Below are 21,986 nucleotides of genomic sequence, written 5' to 3'. Positions count from 1 at the left end.
AGTGTGTGACCTATAACTTCACATATGGGGCACCAAGTGAGTATTAAACACTGAGGAGTGAATTTTCAAAGTCTTCTGAAGGAATGAGATAATTACCTTGCACTTAATTCAGTACGATGGATTTTTGCATCAGTATTTAAGACCCCACGAAGTCCCAAGAGGAGCTTCTTTAGTTAATAGCAGCAAAATAACAATGTGCGGCCATAGAGCAAGCTATTGTGGTATTCAATTTTTAATTACAAAAAAAGGTAATTCTATTGTGTTAATAAAATACAGCTAGAATTCTTAAAATTCTTTCACAAGGCTTTAATTTGAAGACTTGAAGTCCCAGAAGGAATTTAGCATGTAAACTTTAAATGTAAAATCAAATACACTTTGGGAACAAGGCTGTTTTCTTGAACTAGGTCATTATCAGGCTGGTGGCAAACAGCAAACTGGAGAATGGTATGATGGAGAATAGGAAATCAAAAATTCAAAATACCTACAGTTTTCCTTTCCAAGGATAAGCATAGCATCTTTTGCAGTTCACAAGAAATGTCTAGAACAGCAATTGCAAATGAGATTTTTCTCCAGTGTCAATCATTGTACCATTCACATGTTTTATCATACTACAAAGTGGATTACTAGAATTCTCTCACGTGTTATTTGCAACTAATCGCTCCTTTTCTTTTGCAAGTAATTGTTCCTCTTCTTTTTTACAAATTTCTCGTGAGTTCTTCACTGTTCCTATGCAAGGAGTGAAACGACTTCACTGCTGGTACTTCATGTAAGAAGTAGCCCTTGGTTGCCAATCACCTACACACATACACCATGAGTTAGGACATATAGTTGTACCAGCACGATAGCCATAGCATCCATTGCTATATAACTGTCTGTCTTACTGTAGAAACTACAGTCTGTGCATTTTGAATGCTAGGCTTTGTTTTGTGAAGGGTTTTTTTGCATTTATTTAAGCAGAAACTGAAGATACCTAACAAATGATACTATCTAGGTTTGAAATGCATTAATTTCCCAGAAGACTGCTAGGAAAATAACCTAGCTACATCTCAACATTTAAAAACATGCAGAGCAGGACATTTGTCTGCTTTATTTGTATCTGACTATGCAGTCCTGCACAGAAGTTGTTCATGAATCTTATAATAATAGTAAAGATAAGGAGACTTAAATAGACTATGGTTTGTCACTTGAATTTTGGAGTAAAAATTTGTTGTAGAACAAAAAAGTTCTCTTTCATTGACTACTTTGTTGTGCTTCTGCAAAGCTGAGTTTATCAGCAATGACCTAATAGCATATGACCCAAAAACTTCAGGTTTATAATTACCAAGTTGTTGGTCTCATCCTAGATGTGACAAAAAGAGTGTGAAGGTTTTGTAATCAAATTATTGACTGAATGGGATTCTGAAGAAGTTATATGAAGATATATTATGTTTAATAAAAGCTTACTTGGGGATTTTGCAGCTGAACCAAAATGGACATAGATAAGACTTACTCAACTAAATGCCTAAAACCATTAGGGACATACAAATAATATATAAAGCCTAAACAGTATAGCCTAACCAAAGATGATTCTCTATACATAGAAATATAAATGGTGGAAACTATAACTGCATACATCAGCAAAAGTAAATTAGATTTCACCTGCACAACAGTCATTCAAAGCCTGATTGATTGTCTGCCTAGAGAAGAAGGCTTGAGTGATTATTGTTTTAAGCTTGTTTTAAGTTGCAGGCATGAATTAGAAAAAAAATAAAACCTATTTACTTACTTCAGAAAGAAATACAATAGTTGGCCGTGTCACTCAGCCCTTCAGAGCCCTTCAGTATAGGACAAGATGAGCCTCTTGGCTAAGGCTAATGCTAGTACTGCTCTAGGGAAATTTTACACAAAAGTTCAAGGTGAAAATAGAAAACAATGCATTGAAAGGCTAGAAAATCACCAACACGGTAACATGCATTTCTCCATTATACATTATTTCAGTGAGCTCACCAAGGCAAACACCTTCTAGGTCAAAGAAGCCAGAAAGGTCAGACAGTTCCCAGAAGTGATGTCCTTATCCAATCTATGAGCTGAGCCCAGAAGTTCCTTATTCAAAAAGGCATTGTTGCTGATAGAAGCACTCTACTGACACTCCCGTGACGGCGCATCAAGAATACAGCACATCACATAAAGGGTTAGAAAAGCTGGGCTCCAAGTAATTCCCAGTGACCGTGTTCCTATTGCCAACTAAAAAAAAAATGTTGAGGAGCAATTCCTGGCACCAAGACCAAGTGGCAGTGGCTAGCTCACAGCTACACTGCCAACATCTACAGAAATATGGCCTTAGAAAGAGCCTGCTGGAGTGGTCCAAAGCAGAGCTCAGATGAGAGGTAACAGTCACATAGCAATCCAGTGCTCAGGGTTTCTCTTTCTACCACTTTTATTTAGCTGTATAGACAGAGCAGTCACCAAAATATCCTACATATCTGGCTAAAATCCTGTGTTATTTGCCTTATAGGCCTTGAAAATGGCCTTTAGACAACCAGTTCACAACGTATGATGTACATTAAACATTATCAGAAAGGCTTTAGTGGCTTATGCCTCTTTAAAGAGATGAGAGTTCGCTCATTGCTCAAGTCTGATCCATAAGATTTTATTTCTTCTGAACTTTTATGTTTCCATTCAACCTAATGCTATATGGTACTTGTGAAATGATGACATAAATTAATAATACTGGTCTGTGGCCACAGTCTGACTCCCAACACACCATTTCCCTAGATCTTGTTCTGTAGATAAAGGTATTTTATTATTTATAGTTAGGCAAGTTCAGCCACTTCTACAATTTGAACTAAGAATGGTCTAAATAATTAGACTATTACTGTTCCTTTAACAATCTAATCTGTTTCAAGCATAAACACAAGAGGGAGAAATCAGGTCAGTCTTGGTTTCATCGATTTTTAATGACAAAACATGAAATATCCTCTAACCTAGTTTGTCCTTTCTTTTTCAGATCAATAAGAAATCAGTAATAGCTTTACTTTCAGTAAACAGGGATTGTGTTCATTAAAACTTTTTGCTGCTCCAACCTTGATCTTACTGAATACATTAAGAAGTAGGTCACTTGATAGGTCTTTTCTTTTTCTTTTTAATTGAAATCAATGAGACTGACCTTGGCAGGTAAAACTAATTAGATCATTAAAGAAGTAGCAATATTTTTAATGATGAGATATCTTCTATGCAACTTGGAGCTTTTTCTAAAGGAAATGAGTTTGAATCGAATGTATAGAAGTCCTGAAGTAATTTCTGTACCTGCTATGAACTTTGAGGAAAATTGTCATTGGCATTGCAAGAAAGTTGAATGTGACACTATCACACCTCATGTAAGCAGAGGTAAATCCACAAACACAAACAGATATTGCTTCCTGTATCTGGGAATTGTTCCTCTTGTGGCTGAAGTTAACATCCCCATAGGTATGGACCAGGCAGTCTGTCAGCTGTGATGTTCTTCAAAATGTCTTCTCGGGTCCTGTGAAAAAAATGTAACTTCAGTAAGAGCTTTAGATTGAGTGAATCAAGACGTAATGCATAAAGCTGTTAATCACAGTAGCAGTGGCTTGCTTCGTATGTTAACAAAGGTAGACCAGTGAATACCAAACCATCAGGAAAAATTTCATCTGTCACCTAAATGATCATGTAGTTATCAAGAAGATAATCATGAGTATGAAAATCATCAGTAGAAGTATAGGTCTCAGATCTTGAGGCAATACATGAAATTCTGACATATCAGGAGAGACTAGATAAAAATCAGCCACAATAAAAATTTACCTCTGTGTCCTTACAAAAATTTCCTGAGAAAGAAGCAACATTATCCTTACCCAAAAAACTTTCAAGCAGTTCTATATCAGAGCTGAAATAAGCTGTGATATTACCTCATATCACTGAATAACTGCAACAGCTTTCTGTCCACTCTGTTGCCCTGAAGGAACAAATGCATATATCTCAATTCAATTTTATGCATAAAATGTAGGCAATCAACACCATTTAATACATTTTATTGAAAGTGAAAGATTGCTTCTGTTTTTGAAAGAAGTCTGTAATTACACACTCATTTATGCAAAATTCACTAATTTTGTAAGAGAGCAGTTATTAGAGGAATGAAATGCATCATGCTAAGTAAACAGCTACAATAACATCAGCACAAAGCAGAAGCACATTTAAAAAATTAACCGTTATAAAAAATAAAACAAATAAAGATAATTTTTGACTGATTATAGAAGTATATTCCTGTTATTAGTTACAAAACAAATAGCCATGATGCAGATAAACAAAGGAAAACACCAAACAAAAAAAGGCAGGAACATGTTCAAAATCAATACGTGGTTAAAAATAAGCCAGCAAAAAAAGACTGTGAAAAGTCTGTAGTAAAGCATTTATTATGAAAATGTTATCAAATATAAGGTACGTGCTTATTCTTTCTTTAACACCATCCATCTCCATTTTGCTAGAACAAGATAATCAATGTGATTTAACAGCAGAATTCAAGTATATGAATACAAATACCTAGTGCCATAAAACCAGCGACTGGACTATACAGAATAGGACCCTGAGAGTCTTTCATCTTTCCAGTGTGGTTCCTAGCTGCCAAGTGAGATCCCTGGGGGCATTTCAAATGGCATCTGACACCTCTGTGTGAGCAACCAAATACAGTCCTGAAAAGTAACATTGAACACTTTGCTTGGGATTCAGCTTGCAATACATGGTTTCTAAATGCGAGTTGGATGCCTAAGCTCCCATTGCAATCCATGAAGACCTAATCAAGGCAACTGGAACCTCAAGAGTAGTTCAGCTCACCCCTAAAGCAGACACCTATATCTGGACAACTGAGTATCTCCCAGACTCCTCAGACTGTAATGGCTGTATAGATTAATAGATAGTGTGAAAAAAAGAGACTTCTGCAAGAATTTGAAACTCTCTGATACACTGTTTTTGTTACTTGGTATTACCCTCAAGCTTACTTGGGAGAGGATGATGTGAGGAAGTGTATCTCTAGAAAACTTTGACCTAGCTCAGTGGGAAACACGTGCAATACCCAGAGGCTCATTAGCTCTCATCAGAACAACATATCATGCTACAAAAAGACATAAATGTCCAGCTGAATCACACCCCTAATCTTTGTCTGGAGAAATGCGATTGATGCTAAAGTGGAGTCAAGACAGCTAATTCAAGGCTTGTGAAAGTACAGCTGTGTTAGTAATCCAAAAGAGGAGGAAGAGAAATAAATCTCTAAATAGTATGGTTAAACTACCAGGCAAACGTTATGACTCCTTATAAATATTTAATGAAAGACATTAATAATAAATGCCTTTTCATATCTATTCACATCTGAATCTGTAAGGTTTTGTTTTGGAAAATTAAACCTACCTTCTCCATGAAGGTATACTTCTCCCTGGCAATCAGTGAATGAACTTAGCAGGCAGCGGTCACCAGGGCACATCAAGGCTGGGAATGCTCTCTGATGTGTGAATCCTCTTACTTCTACAGGAAAGAAGAGCCTAAAATGTCAGAAGCCATATTAAATAGCAACTCTAAAGTCCTTCCTGGGGAACAAGCATGAAGTTTCCACTTGAGTCAGAGTTTTGTATATGTATTTGACTATCCAGGGGCTGAATATAGCCCAAGACTCTGCGCAAGTTTTAACTAATTGTAAAAGAACTTATGCTTCAGAGTATAAAGCCAAAACCCTTACACTTCTTTAAACTAGAGACAGCTGCTATGCATTTAACCTTAAGGCTGATCTTCAGAAATACAGCCATTTGTTTCCATTCCACACCTTCTCTCTGGTTGCAATTAAGAAATTTCATCTCACTTGCCTGCCGCTTTCAGTGGTATCCACATCCTGGATGTGCAAGTGTTTCAACATCTCTCTCAGACTCCAAAGTGCAGGTTTAGGCAATTCTAGTATTTAGATTCTGCATATGTGAGGCTAATGTGATGTTTGTCATTCGGAGACTTTCTCTGGTTTCAAAATTTCTTGGAGTGCGTCGTGTAGTTACCTTTCAGAGTCCCAATTTTAAATAGAAGTTTTTAGGCTACAGTGCTGCCTTTCATTTATGTTAAAAATTAACATCTATTTGTGGAAGCCACAGAAGACAAAACAGGTTAAAGGACCTTTATTCCAACATAATGTGTTCATCTTTTTATTCTTCAAAATGAATGGGTTTTTTGTTTTATTTTGCTACTTAAGGGGTAGTGACAAACTAATTTTGCAGTCTATGCCAACAGGAAATTGTCATATTCTCTGTTGCAGTTTATGAGGTAGTCCAAGCTTGTTTCTTGTTTGTGCTAGTGACAGGCACCATGAGAAGTCCATGAAAACTCTGGAATTTTATATAAGAGTTCTGCAACTACCTTTGTGCAGAAAGATCATTACCTGCTCCCTTCCTCAAGAACACTTTTGTAACAACCTGTAAGGAACAATTCTCCACTTCTTCCTTTCAACATGCAGTTACTTTAAGATCTCTCCGATACAGAACATTATTAAAGACATTGTCTGAAAGCGTGACCCTCATTAATCACCAGTAGTTCTGAGATGCTCAAAGAAAAAAAAATACCTTTTTCACAGTTAGATAAAAGTACTGCCTTCTCTCCAACAGACCTGAGTATCCTTACTCTAACTAGGGAAACAGCAAAAAAATTGGTAATTTCTTCTGAATCACTCCTTTTCATACAAAAAACTAATTTGTTTTTGACATAGAGATGGTAAAAGACTGTTTGTATTCAGTAGCATAAAAAAGAAACTGTCTTTGTTCATATTTCAGCCTGCTGCAATATTGATCTTCAAGATATTGGTCATGAAGATGATAATATTAATCACAGAAGATACATTTTTTGTTCTTTCATATCAGCATGTGTTGTGCTGCAGGGCTGCAGAATCCTTTAATTTGTCAACTGAGTTAGCTGTATCATCTCTTAGATGTGCTCATTCATTTTTCATCCTTACCGGTAACTTATGCTTTTACTCTCTTCCAAAGGTACAGCATGGTAGAACTGGACAGCCTACCCCTAATATGAACACACACTAAATAAGATGTCCCATGGACTGTGAATGCAGCCCATCAGCACTCTAGAGGATTTTGATATGGTAAGACTGATACATATTTTAACCTTAAATGTATTTCATTGCATTGAAATGAAATTTCAGTCATTGCAGAATCAGGCCAAGAGCCTGATTCTATGCTAGGGTTAGAGCTAGATGGTGTAGATAAGCATCCATTTCAGAAGAAATTGAAGCTACCAATTTCATTAGAAATGTTAATCCTGGTAAAATAAGATGGAAAGCAATTCATGATGCTGTTCAATATAACATTGCTTACATTAAACAAAGCACCTCAACATTTTCTAGAGAGTTCACTGGGAAATCTGCACAGCCTGGACTAGTCTCTGTCTCAAAATAGTGGGAGAATTCCCAGGCAAGTTGACTCTCAGGAACAGGGTTTGGCTCAGTTGCAAAACAGTGACAAAACAAAGTAAAGCAAAGTATAAGAATGGCTGGGTTTCAGTTTTATCTCAAGTTGTGCCTTGATACACCTGGTAGGATTTCTGGATCTGTCATCCCCAGTCAAAAACAGTTAAAACAAGGGAAGAAGAGCCTGGTAGGTTCCAGCATCATTTTTCCTTGTTTCCATACTAGTTGCTGCAGCAGCCTGGGACATCCTCTGAGACCTCTTCCTGGTCTCACAAAAATGGTCTAAGCACACCAGAGACACAGCTTCCTTAGTTCTTCCTGAGAAACAGGGTTCACATTGTGCTCTAATACTTGAGCATGTGTATACAATCAGGAATCATCGAACCTTTGCTATCTCAGGTTTAAGTGCATACACATGACATTATATTTCAACATTTATCTCAGAGATACAGCATCAGTTCATCAGCTAACTGAAAGGCATCTGCAGTTTCAGACTGCAATAAAAGCAGGCTGTTTTTACACACAGAAAGTCTGAGCCTATAGACCTTTGGAGTCCTAGCACCCTGGCAGTGGTGATTTTCTTAATAGGAGAGCAGGGCCTAGAGGGATGAAAATAAGTAGCTTTTGATTCTGAGAGATTTAATAGAAACAGACGTGTCTGCCATGAAAAATTCAAAGGGTGAAAATTTGTTTTGAAATCCCAGCCCCATGGAAATCCACGTTTTCCATTAATTTGAATAAAGTCTCAATTTTGTTGCTGGAACTCGGCTCAGCTGTTTCTCTCCTTGCCTCACCTAGAGATATTTCTTCATCAGAGGTGTTCACACTTCCAAAAAATAACTAGCAGTTTTATCCCTGGGGCAAGTCCAGGGTCCCTTTTTATCCTTGTCATTTGAAACCACTGCTGGTTGCTGTCAAAGACAGAGTACAGGACGAGACAGCACTTTTGTCTGAACCAAATGTTCCTATATTCTTAAAAGATAAAAATGCTGCATGTTCTTTAACACACCATTAACTCACAAGAATAGTTATCTTGCATCAGCACAGATGGATTACCCTTGTCTGAGCGATTTTAATCACACTACAAAGTCACAATCAATCTAATGGGCTTCGATGGTACTCTGCTTATTCATGTTACCTTTTTAGATCTGCAGACGTCTCTTGTGGTTCTTGATGCTACATTATGCTAAGCTACTCTGATCTTTTCACTGACGAAGGTTTGGGAACTTGTTTGTCTATCTGGACTCACAGAGGGAATTGTAGGACAGCATTAGTGGACCATTAGCTTTGGAGAGTGACTTTGCCAGTATAAATGGAACTGGCATCTGGGCCTAACTGAGCAGATTACGAAGCATCAGAGCACTTAAGTGAGAGCTAAAGGTGCAAGGAGGTTAGCATCCAACAACCTAAACTTGCACCAAATGCTCATAAGGCAGTAAGAGTTTGAAAAAAAGGGAACAGAAGGGAATCTGTTTTTTCCTATAAGCAGAAAACAGCACTGTAAGGAAACACAAGAATCACTGTGACAAAACCTTCAGCTATCACAGTTGCCCACACCACCCGATCATTTTCCTGCTTTGGTCCATCTGAAAAATAATTCACTCCCATCATTCTTACTGGAAGGCTGTTATAGGCTGTCATTTTTCTGATTTCCAGTCTACATTTATTCACAGCCCCTGAATACACAGGAATGAAAATGTCAGTGCTGAGAGTTGTGACTGCTAGCTGCTTGAAAACAAAAGGTCTTTTGCTTGTATCTGGGGAACCGTTGGCAGATCCACGTCATTATCTGCAAGCAAAATATCTCACATACAGTAAGGATGATAAAGTCAGTAACACACCTTGTGCCTCATCTCAAGAGGCCTGCATGGAGACACACAGGCTGAAAAGTGTATGAGTTGAGGAATCTTGCTAGAAGCGTTAAAAGTCCAGCTGAAACCCATAGCATCAGAGAATTAATGAAGTAAACCACTTACTCAGGGACTGTCACTCCTTCAGCTATTTTGCGTGTACAGGGACTCATCAGCCAGGGTAGCAGACTGGCAGTTCTTGATTCAGCCAAGTTTGACACACCAAGGTGGCAGAAGGGCAAAAAGGCAGGAGGCTGCACCACTGAGTTCACTATGAACAGTTAAGAAGTGGTAATGCCAGTCCTGGTGTATCATTTCTCAGATTGCTGTTTCAGTCTTTGGTAAACCTTAAGAGCTGGAACCTTCCCAAAGGCTTGCTGCAGTGCAAAAAAAAAAAGATAAGATCTCTAGGCAAAAAGGAAGGGGCAGAGGGACTGCAGGAGTATTCCAGTTTTTGCTCCCAGCTAGGACTGGAAGGTTAGTTGTTACTCATTTGATCGGAATATCATTTCTCAGGAGGAGAAGTGAAAAAGGAAGGTGTATTTGCTAATGCACCCCTGAAAGTAGGCAGCTATGCAGACTTAAAAGTCAGGGAGAACTAAGTATTCAGGCAAGACGGAGCCTGTCTTGTGAACGGGTAGAAGTGGAGTCACAAATCTACTTTCCACTTTGTACCTGTTCTTGTCAGTGGGTCATATCTCGACAAAATCAGGGATAATACCTTGGTTTCAGGGAGCATATATATAAATTCACCCCTCTGCAGTTCCCTAACCCAGGATCTGGGCAAGGGATGGCTGCCAGTCTCCTTATGCTCAGGTTTCTGAGCAAGCTTAAGCCTCCAGATATGGTTGCCAAAAAGTACTGAACTCATCCAAATGAGTTGTAGTGCCCAGCAGTAGAGCAGGGGAAGGGACCATGTGGAGTTTTCAGCCTCCAAATCTCAAAACACAACTGAGTTTTTCTTCTCCAAAGCAAGAGGGCTCCCAGGCAAAACAAACCATGCTTGTGCCTGCGAGACAGGCAGTTGTACTCATACTGGGACAAAGCCAAGGGCTCCACAGAGACAAGGTGAGAGTGCTGGGATATGGCAAGATTGCCTTGGGGGATGTCCAACCCCCAAAGGCTATTGAGATTTTTACCCTTTCAGTAAGCCCAAGGTGGTTTGTTCATTTCTTACCCTCTTCACTTCATTCACCTGAATGGCCCTAACAGTTCAATTTGACGAAAAAAAAGTAAAAGCTCAAACCAAGCATTTACCTTATGCTGCCACCTGATGTGATATAATGTGACATATGGTGCCAGCTGCAGTCACAACCTGTACGCTAAAATAACTTAATAGAATATGTCATGACATGAAATAATAGGAAATGATGCATGATAAATTAATACCAAAAAAAGCAGCAGCATCTAGATGTGCAATTCCTTCTTCAATAGTTCTCATACCGCACTTGTTGGAATAGTTTCCCATGTTCAACATTAACAGACACTGCACACCAACTCCCTTTGCAGTACACTAGACCGTGGAAAATACCTTAGCTTAGCACCATAATCCATGGCTTCTGGAGCTTTTACATTTTAGTTGGTGGGATACAGTGTGAGCCTCTTACTGAGTGTTTTCAGTTCACCACATGTGGCAGACGGCACCAACACAACAGCTTTGATTTTGGTATTGACATTTCATAGGTCACCAGGTTCAGTGATTCTGCTTGGTTTCAGGCAGTTAATGTGAAGAGCTGCCCTTGCCTTTCTTGGTCCAAGGTATGTTTCAGGGCCACTTAAGTGTCTTCACAAAAAGGGTGAATTTTGCCTTGCTTTTTTGATTTATTTTTCCTTCTGTTTAGGCTTGGTGTATGGAGGGTACTTTTTAGAGATATAATGTTTTAAAGGGTATATATTACAAGTAAAGACTCTTTCATGGCAATGGCATTTACTCATTTCATACATTTCACCTGAGTCAGCTGGAGAGCGCAGAAGGGTACAATGAGCATGGAATTATGCTTGCCATGCAATGATATAAGCTGCTATAAGGTTTTGGGAAAAAATATAATGCTTTATATGTGCACTAAAATGAATAACCAATTCCATAATGAACTGCATTTTCAGGCGAAAAAAACATCTTCGTATGATTGAAGTGAACCCACTGTTTCAGACTGTAATGAATCAACTACACTCAGTCAACTGTTGATACAGTATTGATAAGTCACCTGTTGCAGCAAGCAGTCTTTGGTCTTAGGTCATTTGCTTTGTTTTAGATCAGACAAACTACACATGTTTTCTAGGTGAACAACACTGTGTACATTATTTAAACTTAAGAGGTCAAAACTGCATTATGAATTCCGAGCTATTTTAATAAAGAAGCGTTTTAAGATGAGGGGGTTTATATATGTAAATATATTCATAAATACATGTAAATATACACACATTCCTTTGAATAAATGTGAAAAACAAGTTTCTGCAGATGCAAATGGCATCATTGCAGAAACTTATTCTTTAAATCTCTTTTTTTCCATTGTGTTTCAGATGATCTGGAGTGCAGTCATACACCTCTGTCGTCAGAGGGCTTTGAAACTTTGCTATCAATAATCACATTAGTTGCTAAGAAGGAATGCATCCAGACTTGAGAGCCTTGTTTATTTCCCATAAAGCCTTTAAAGATTCTGAATTTCTCTGATATCTAGAGGACTGCAGAAGTCAGTTAACTTGGATTGCATTCACTTTTATGGGCTAGCTTAGCTTTTTGATACACTGATTTTTTTTTCCCTAGTATTACTTTATAGAGTCACAGATATTATTCACACTGACGTTACTAATACTACGTTCTCAAATCTCTCTCTGTCTGACATATTTTCATGAGAACTTTGCATCTAGAAGTGCCATCTGCTAAAGTGACGTGTAGAGCATGTGTCGGCCTCTGGAGTTCAGGGCAATAAGGATTCCCACATGCTCAAAAATACCATTCTCCAAGTCAATCCTGCTAAGACTCACCATGACTGGGTTTAAACCGTACATGCAAATATATACATAACTACACTTAGCACGTTAGCCTTGGAGAGAAAGGAGAAAAAGAAACTGCTCTTTCATTCCATAGAATGTACGAGATTTGTGGCAAACAGATCAGTCATTGTAAACCTTCATATTCTAAACATTTTTCTATGTACAAGTCTTGCTGAAAATAGAAAAATGGTGGAATCTGCCTAATGCTTTTATGGAACTTTGCTTTCAGTTTCAGAAACAGATTCTGGTCCTTTTTCTAACACACTTGAGAGCTACTGTGTCTATAAAAGTGAGGACAAAACAAAACAATATTCACTGACAATCAAACAAAATTAAGGAGTCACATAATACAGGATTTCTATGAAAACGCAGTATCCACTGTTCACTACTTGACTCTCCAACAGGCTTCACACACCAAAGTTGAGGCCAAAATACTAAGAAATATAAATGCTATCTAAGTCACCTGCAGAATTATGAAGAAAAATCAGACGACTGGTGGCTTTGTCAAGTACTTCAGAAAAATGCTACCAGCTAACGTATTGAACTTTCTGCTTCAAGGATAACAAATAGCCTGTCACATTAGATCCTGCAATGTAATTAGCATCAACAGCTACATAAAGTAAGCAATTACTTTCAAAGCGTGATGGATGCACGTACAGTTTCTTTACAATAACAACCAAGAGTTCCTATCTAAAACCAGGGCAATTCATCTTGAATGACTCATGTAATATTACTCCTACTCTTCAACCAGTACAGGATGCTGATTCAACTCCAACAGCACCTTTGCTTCAGCAAAAGTAAAGTCTTTGGGGGGAATTTTCCAAAACAAGTATTCTTAATCCTCCTCATGATGTGAAACAGAATGTCAATACAATCACACAAAAAGTTTGAAACATATAGATTTAATTCTTACTTTGTTGAAAACTTTGGTCTCTGCACATTTTCTTTTGTAAATATAAATGTTTGTGACAACCTTGGGAAATCAACTTCCCTTTGGGAATTATAGTTGACTACTACTGTACATCTTTTGGCAGAGATGCTAAATAAGGGTTTAAAATCATACAACAATTCATCATAAGTATAATCTTTCTTTTTTTTTTACTTTTAGAAACTTTTGCACTGCATTTTCCAGTGGTTTAAAATTTAGCTCTTAAAGAAAACAGGAAATTTACTATACTGCATCCAAAAGAAATGAGTCTTTAACAGCATGAAAGAGATACTGATAGTAAAGCCTAAAGACATAATATAATATTTTCTGCAATGTTCAGAAATGTTTTGGGTTTTTTTCAAGTAACAAGATCTGCAATGTATACCGGTATTATGCTGGCCTAAAGCATCCAAACCCACTGGAACAAATACTTTCATGCTGAGAAAACAGCAAAAACTCTAGCCATAGTGTATACACAAGGTGGGAATGTCTTGGTTGTGGTTTCATTTCAGAGACAAGAACTACCGATGGAGACAAATAGTGAAATACTGACACTACTGAACTTTAATCTATTGTGAAATTTAAGAAATGGTAGCTAGAAACTATGCTGGAAGACAAGAGTGATTAACTGGAATAGGAAATTTGTCCTTCTGTAATACAGTAGAGAATCTCTATTGGCATTCAGTCAATTATACAATTTTTTTATATATATTCTGTGGGTTGTTTGAGTTCAAATACTCAGAATCTCAGAAGGCCCCAAATTTTATGGTTACCTCACTGAACTACAAACTAAAGAAGACATAAAAACTCTTGCAAAGACCCTACGCTACAAAAAAAATGCAGGAATCTATTTTTCCATGAGGTAGATACAGTGTCTTAATGACACTGGAAAAGCAGTAGTAACTTAAGACAGTGCCCTTAAATTCAGTTTACATTGCTGTTTTCTCTACCTGGTGGATATAGAACCTGTATGGACTATAGATTGTTGGAAGTTTAACAGAATTTACTGTTTTCCATGCTTCTTGCTTAGTGGTTTACATATCTTGCCCCTTCTTTTCAATTATTTTTCATACTATTTCAAAAAAATTATTTATATAATTAGTACACAATTTATTAGAAATTCTACATATTCATAAGAAAGTAAGTGCAAAGTGCTTTGGAATAAATTTATGAAATGTGCTTATAAAAGTATGTTTATCATATGCAAGAAAAAAAAACAGGCATAGTGTAATATTTCTGATAATAATCCTCTCATTCTCCAGAATCCTTGCGTTTGAGTAACTAAAGACAAGATTTTGAACTTCCTGTGATACACAAAATTTTACAATACACTAGAGAATCAGAAGAGAGAGAATTTAATCTCTCTACTGCCATGGAAAAAAACCCACTGACGCTCCCAGAGAGGTTCTGCAAGGACAGAGTAAACAGTCGGCAAAGGATCTGTAACCTAGTGAAGTATCCTGTTCATGCCCATCCTTTCATCTGTGCCAGAACACATCAGAATAAACCTTGAAGCCAACAGGATAACATCAAGAAGATCTGTCCTTTGTCTTCAAATATTTGCTGTTGTTGCATGCAAATTGCTTGCATTTCTCTTGAAGAACACTGTCTCTCTTTCTCCATTTACTGTGACCTCCACAACTTCGTTGTCACGTTTGAAAAGCTGTACTGCACCTGGGCAGGTCATGCTTGCAGTGTTCTACTACAGCTGCTTTTAGTAAGGCCATAAACATATCAGGTGTCTGCTGTAATGTTCAGTGTGCTGAGTTAGCCCCACACATAAAGTGGAGTTTGATTCTCTTGCATAGGGACTTGACGGCAAAATTACAACCTATGCAGCTAGAAAGCCCCTGCAGTTCTCTGTTCTGTCTCTGAAAACTAGAAAGTACTTACTATATTGGAAGTTGTATAAAAACTTTATTAAAAATATTATTTCTAATTTCTAAATGTTCTGAACTCTATGGTTTCTGTAATTTTTAATGTCTCAGACCATATTCTTTTTTTGTTACACAATTGACTATATTGTGCATCTTGTTCATAACTACAAAGTATTACTGACTCATATTCAGTACGTAAGTTACTAGATCCTGAGGTCATTTTCTACATCAGTTTTCCCCATATGGCCTTTATTCAGTCCAGCATCTTACATTTATTGCATTTATTCAAACGAATATTCCTGCCAAAATATCAAACAATTTCTTTTCGTTTTAGAAGCACTTGAATTTTTACATTCAGCTTCATCATATATTTTCTGGTATTTTCCTCTGGTGTGACAATGTAATTCGGATTTCTAGTTCCATCATTCAGTGTGATTTCTGCACCTGCAAAGTATACTCCTAATCTTTCATTCAAGTCATTGGCAAAAATACTCATGAAATTGTAGAATAGTTTGGGTTGGAAGGGACCATAAAGCCCATCCAGTTCCAATCCCCCTGCCATGGGCAGGGACACCTCCCCCTAGATCAGGCTGCCCAAGGCCCCATCCAACCTGGCCTTGAACACCTCCAGGGATGGGGCAGCTACAGCTTCCCTGGGCAACCTGTGCCAGTGCCTCACCACTCTCAGCATGAAGAAATTCTTCCTAATGTCTAGCCCAAATCTGCCCCTCTCCAGTGTATCCCCATTGTCCCTGGTCCTATCACTACAAGCCTTTATAAACAGTCCCTCTGCAGCTTTCTTGTAGCCCCTTCAGGTACTGGAAGGTTGCTATAAGATCTCCTTGAAGCCTTCTCTTCTCCAAGCTGAACCATCCCAACTCCTCAGCCTGTCCTAATATGGGAGGTGCTCCAGACCTCTGATCAGACTTGTAGCCCTCCTCTGGACCCGTTCCAACAGCTCCATATCCTTCTTATGTTGAGGATTCCGGAACTGGACACAATACTCCAGATGAGGACTCACAAGAGGGGAATAGAAGGGCAGAATCACCTCCTTCGACCTGCTGGCTGCACTTCTTTTGATGCCAGCCCAGGACAGGGTTGGCCTTCAGGGCTGTGAGCACACATTGCTGGCTCATGTCGATCTTCTCATCAACCAGGACCTGCAAGTCCTTCTCTGCAGGGCTTCTCTCAATCACTTCATCCCCCATCCTGTACTGAAATCAGGGATTGCCCTGACCCAAATGTAGGACCTTACACTTGGCCTTTTTGAACCTCATGACGTTCTCACAGGCCCACTTCTCCAGCCTGTTCAGGTCCCTCTGGATGACATCCCGTCCTTCCAATGTGGCAACTGCACCACTCAGCTTGGTGTCATCTGCAAACTTGCTGAGGGTGCACTCAATCTCGCTGTCAATATCATTGATGAAGATATTAAACAGGACTGGTCCCATTACGGACTCCTGAGCGACACCACTTTTCATGGATCTCCCTCCGGACTTAGAGCCATTGACCACTACCCTTTGAATACGACCATCCAAACAGTTTCTTATCCACCAAACCGTCCACCCATCAAATCCACGTCTCTCCAATCTGGAGAGAAGGATGTTGTGGGGGACCATGTCAAAGGCTTTACAGAAGTCCAGATAAATCAAATCCATTGGTGTACCTGTATCCACTGCTGTGGTTACCCCATCATAGAAAGCCACTAAGTTGGTCAGACAGGACTTGCCCCTGGTGAAGCCATGCTGGCTGCCATTAATCACCTCCCTGCCCTCCATGTGCTTTAGCATAGCTTCTAGGAGGATCTGTTCCATGATCTTCCCAGGCACAGAGGTGAGGCTGACAGGTCCGTAGTTCTCAGGGTTGTCTTTTCTACCCTTTTTAAAAATGGGCACAATGTTATCCTTCTTCCAGTCACCAGGGACTTCTCCTGACTGCCATGACTTTTCAAATATCATGGAGAGTGGCTTAGCAACCACATCGGCCAGTTCTGTCAGGACTCTGGGATGCATCTCATCCGGTCCCATGGACTTATATATGTTCAGGTTCCTCAGGTGTTTGCGAAATTGATCCTCCTCTACAGTGGGAGGGGGTTTACCCCCTGGTCAATATTTTGTTGTCCCATGACCCAGGAGAGTTGAGGAGAGTGGTTGTCAGTGAAGACTGAGGCAAAGAAATTTTTAAATACCTCAGCCGCCTTCTCATTTGTTGATAAGAGGTCACCATTTTCAACCATCAGTGGGGGTACATTCTCTTTAACCTTCCTCTTCTGATTGACATACCTATAGAAGCCCTTCTTGTTGGTCTTCACTTCTCTTGCCAAGTTCATCTTCAGCTGCTCCTTGGCCTTCCTGACCTCATCCCCACATGACCAGGCAGCGTCACTATACACTATACACAGGTTACCTGTCCCTGTTTTCACTGCCTGTGCAGTTCCCTCTTGCCCTGTGCAGTTCCCTCTTGTGACATTGCACAGTATCAGAACATTGAAGAACTTTACTCTGCAGAGGCTGGTGTGACAATAATGACTAACAAAGCTTTCTGATGATTTGGTGTTTTCTGCAGCTCTGTTTTCATTTTACAGTAGTTTCAGCTAATTTAGATTTCTGTAGTTTCTTTATGATACTATTAAGAGAATACAATATGACAGTGTCAGAGGTCTTCCTGAATTTGTGATAACATTCTGTTTACTGCTTATTACCAGCATTAGATTTAAACTGGCTGGCATGCTCTTACATTTTTTTTTGAAGAAAGATATTAGGTTTGTTCATCTGTCAGACCTTCTTCAACTTCCACGGGTTCTGAGAAATAGTTATTACAGATCTCAGGCTGCCTTAGTTAAATTTACTGCTGCTGCAGTCCTATTATTCTGCCATGAGATGTTGAGTGGTTTCAGTGAAACAAAAGATGTTTTCATTTCCTGGCTTTAAACAAACTATGTGTAGCCAGACAAGAAGCAATCAGCAGAGCTACAGATACATTGGGCAACCCACTCTCAAACCCAGAGAATTATCAGAGGACCTGTTCAGGTGTCATAGTGTGGAAAATCTTTAAGCTGAGAGAACTTATACTAGAACTAGTGAGAGTATTTCACAGATGTCTTCCTTTCTCTAGACATTATCCCTTCTTTTTGCCCAGAAATTTTGTTGAAGTAGATTTTAAAACCTGTATGCATTTTAAACCTATATATGTTTATATACACACATATATAAGCCTGAGGTTCTTGATAGGAATGTTTCTTGTCATCAACTATATGTGTCCAGTGCCGCTTCAGATACCCTGGAATACCCCATATGTCCTCCAGCTGCTTCTCTAGGTGGACAAAGATCTCCCATGTGTCCTATGCTGCATCCACAAGCCCTTTTAAATATCTCCTACATGCTGGGTGATGTGAAACGGTCCTAGGCACCTAAATGAGTCATCTGATTCGCTTCATGGATGTTGGATGGAATAAGTGCCTTTAAGCAGTTTTCAGGAAACATTACATTTATGGTACACAAGTTGTGTGCAGTACAGCATTGTTGCAAGAACGGACATGCTGCATGCATGCTGTTCAGTTGACCTGTGAATTTCAAGGTCTCTGAACACTTGTTTCTTGCACATCATTAGCCATAGCTCAGCCATACTGATTCCTGTTTAGAAAGTTCCTGAACAGAGTCATGGAGTCTTAGCATATGGGAATAAGCCTACATAGATGACTTAAATTATCCTTTACACATGGCCATCGACAAAAGATTGCAAAGAAAATTACTGAATGCTTCTCATGTGTCTTTCACAGCAACTCTCTTCACTAGTCAATAATGACTTTGTTTTCAGAGAGAGAACAGGTCAAAATTTACATTTAAAAAGACAATTTAACTAAAGTAAAATCAGTGGAGGAAGGAATATGTCAGTTAAAAAAAATCTCATGACAAAACCCATGTAAATTAATTTGAATTATTTCAATTTTCCAACACTTTTTGATGTTGGAGCTTATTGTTTCAAACATGATTAAAATCAAATTTGCTTTGTGTTGATTCACTTCCTTTAGCTATATAAAATATGCAAATCATCATTCTATTACATTACAACTCTATAACATATTTTACATTATAATATCTTGATGTTATCTGAATTAAACAATTACACGGTTCTGAATATTTTTTCTTATTTTGTGGGAAGCCGGCAAATTGGTGGTTTTTTGTATGATTGTGAGTTAAGACAAATTTGAAAGTGTCAAGATGTTCCACAAGCTACAACTATAATCTTTACCAGAGGAGAGGAGAGGAGAGGAGAGGAGAGGAGAGGAGAGGAGAGGAGAGGAGAGGAGAGGAGAGGAGAGGAGAGGAGAGGAGAGGAGAGGAGAGGAGAGGAGAGGAGAGGAGAGGAGAGGAGAGGAGAGGAGAGGAGAGGAGAGGAGAGGAGAGGAAGTGTGCAAGTCTGGGCACACAGTAAGTATGAATTATGATATTTCCATCCAACTGAAATGCTTATTCATCCAACAGAGGTGCACTAGCCAAATCCGTGACTGAAATGCCATTTCTGTTTTTGTTTACTTTCTTTCAATAGCTACTTACATGGCTGGAGAGTAACTGTTTATATGTGTATACACATTTCTTATTTATATTAGTTTCTATGATTGCTTATAAATGTTTGCAAATCCTTTATTACAAAACTCTCTTTCTACAAGCTTTGTTCTTCATTTCATGTGCGTTTATGACATTTGCAAACCTACAGAAGCTTCCAGGTAGAAGCAACTGCCTTGGTTTTAGACCTCTTTCATCCTCAGACATTCTTGGCTTGCGAACAGAGTAAACACCACCACTCTGTTAAATTTAAATGATATTGAGGATCTTAACTTCTGTAGCTTATGTAGAATATTAAGTAGAATAAACTCATTGTCATTCTTACGTGATGGAGAATTAGACTGAAAACTATGACATAATCAATTTGGCTTTAATAATATTTCAATTTTTCAAAATAAAACCAGTCAGCATTATATAAAAAACATATCAGGTTTATACATAATTATAAGCACTGTTATTCAAGACTGCTATTTATTCCTTGGCTGTAGCAGATTAGGGCTCTCAAAAATTATTGTTAGAGTAATTCCCCTTGTACAGACAGAGAAAAGGCCTTTTTTATAAAATAATCTTAAAATGAAAAGAAGGAAGGGATATCTTTGAGCACCATCCTGAGGTTAAGCCAGGATATCACCGACATATGTATCCACCCATGGGAGAAGTGCTCCCAGTTCTAACCATTTAGATGTAGCCTGGATGCTTAAAAGATAAATAAACTCTAAGCTACGATGGGAACTCTATTGCTTAGATGTGTTAAAAATAGACTCCTGACTTCTTTCCTGTCAAAGGAGATTTGTTCATAGCAACATGAGACACAAGCATGTAATGAAACATAGCCTAGATAATCCGTTTATTGGTTTAGGCAAGTATTTGAACAGCCTAAATGAATTATCCCAATAGAAGGAGTTTCCTAATAGGCCTGTTTCCAAGTGATCAGTGGATAAAAGGACACTTACTGTTACAGCACCCTTTAAAGAAGCTTCAAGACACTTTAACCGTGGCAGGAAAATCAGGTACCAATGGCATCCCTGAAGGTAATAGTGACCTATGTAAAGAGAATTGATATTGAATTCCTTCCTTACCTCTTCTTCATGAAACAAGGTGCACCATGTGATAGGATATCTCTAAATGACAGGATTAGAGACTAAAAGCTGATAACAAAATTAACATACATGAATTTTGGTTCTCCTCCCATATATCTCACCTAACACATGAATCATAACTAATGATGAAATTAGGTACACATTCAGTTTCAATGAGATGATAGGCAATGTATTTGCTGACTTTTTCTTTACAGTTAGAGGCATTAGAGGATCGTGTCACGGAGTGCCAGTGAACTTTAGTCTAGAATTCTCCATCGAAATATTTTCATAAGGATTGCTATTCAGCTGAAGTCTCAATAATAAAACCATCAACTGAATACTTTAAAGTCTGACTTCAAAATGAAATGCAAACCAGCACTCTCAGTGTATTTATTAAGTATTTATAAAAGCTTTGCAGATTTATGGTTCTGCTGATAGACCAAATACACAGTACCCTTCTCCTCCTGATAAGAATATAGAAATATCAAGATACAATTTTGTAACCAGAATATTTTTAAAGGGAGTTTGTATCTAGAGGTGGTAAACAGTATCTGATACCAAAAGTATCAAAGGCAAATATAAAAAAAGACTTTTACAAAGAAGAAAACTCAGAAGACACTTAAGTGATATCAGTCCTCTCTAAACTTGTGATGGGCATGAGCTAAAGGAGAAAGTAGTATCTCTAATTAGTTATTCTCACACTCCTTTATTTAAATATTAGTCACGAACAAATACCCACAGCATTTGTACTGGAATCTGCATCTCAATGCAAGAGTCTCTGTGTCATGGATAATATACACTATTGTTCCCAATGTTAAATGTCATTAGCAGTTTCTGGAAATAAGTATGTTTTATTTATGTGTGTGAAGGTATTGAAAAGATAAACATCTGTCCACAGCTCTCTTGTGCAATATACATCTTTCATTCAAGCAAAAGTAAAGGTGCATTCTGCTCCTCCCTTCCCTTCCCTTCCCTTCCCTTCCCTTCCCTTCCCTTCCCTTCCCTTCCCTTCCCTTCCCTTCCCTTCCCTTCCCTTCCCTTCCCTTCCCTTCCCTTCCCTTCCCTTCCCTTCCCTTCCCTTCCCTTCCCTTCCCTTCCCTTCCCTTCCCTTCCCTTCCCTTCCCTTCTATTGCAGGTCTCAAGCAGGGTTTATGCCCCAGAGAGCTTGCTCGGCTCTGACAGCTAATCTACTACAGCGTGCTACCTCTACCTATGATCTTTGCCCCACCTGTATCCCTAAACCAGCACAGCT

The sequence above is a fragment of the Cuculus canorus genome, chromosome 1 (assembly GCF_017976375.1).
Source record: "Cuculus canorus isolate bCucCan1 chromosome 1, bCucCan1.pri, whole genome shotgun sequence".
NCBI lineage: Eukaryota > Metazoa > Chordata > Aves > Cuculiformes > Cuculidae > Cuculus > Cuculus canorus.
This window is presented reverse-complemented; position numbering follows the sequence as displayed.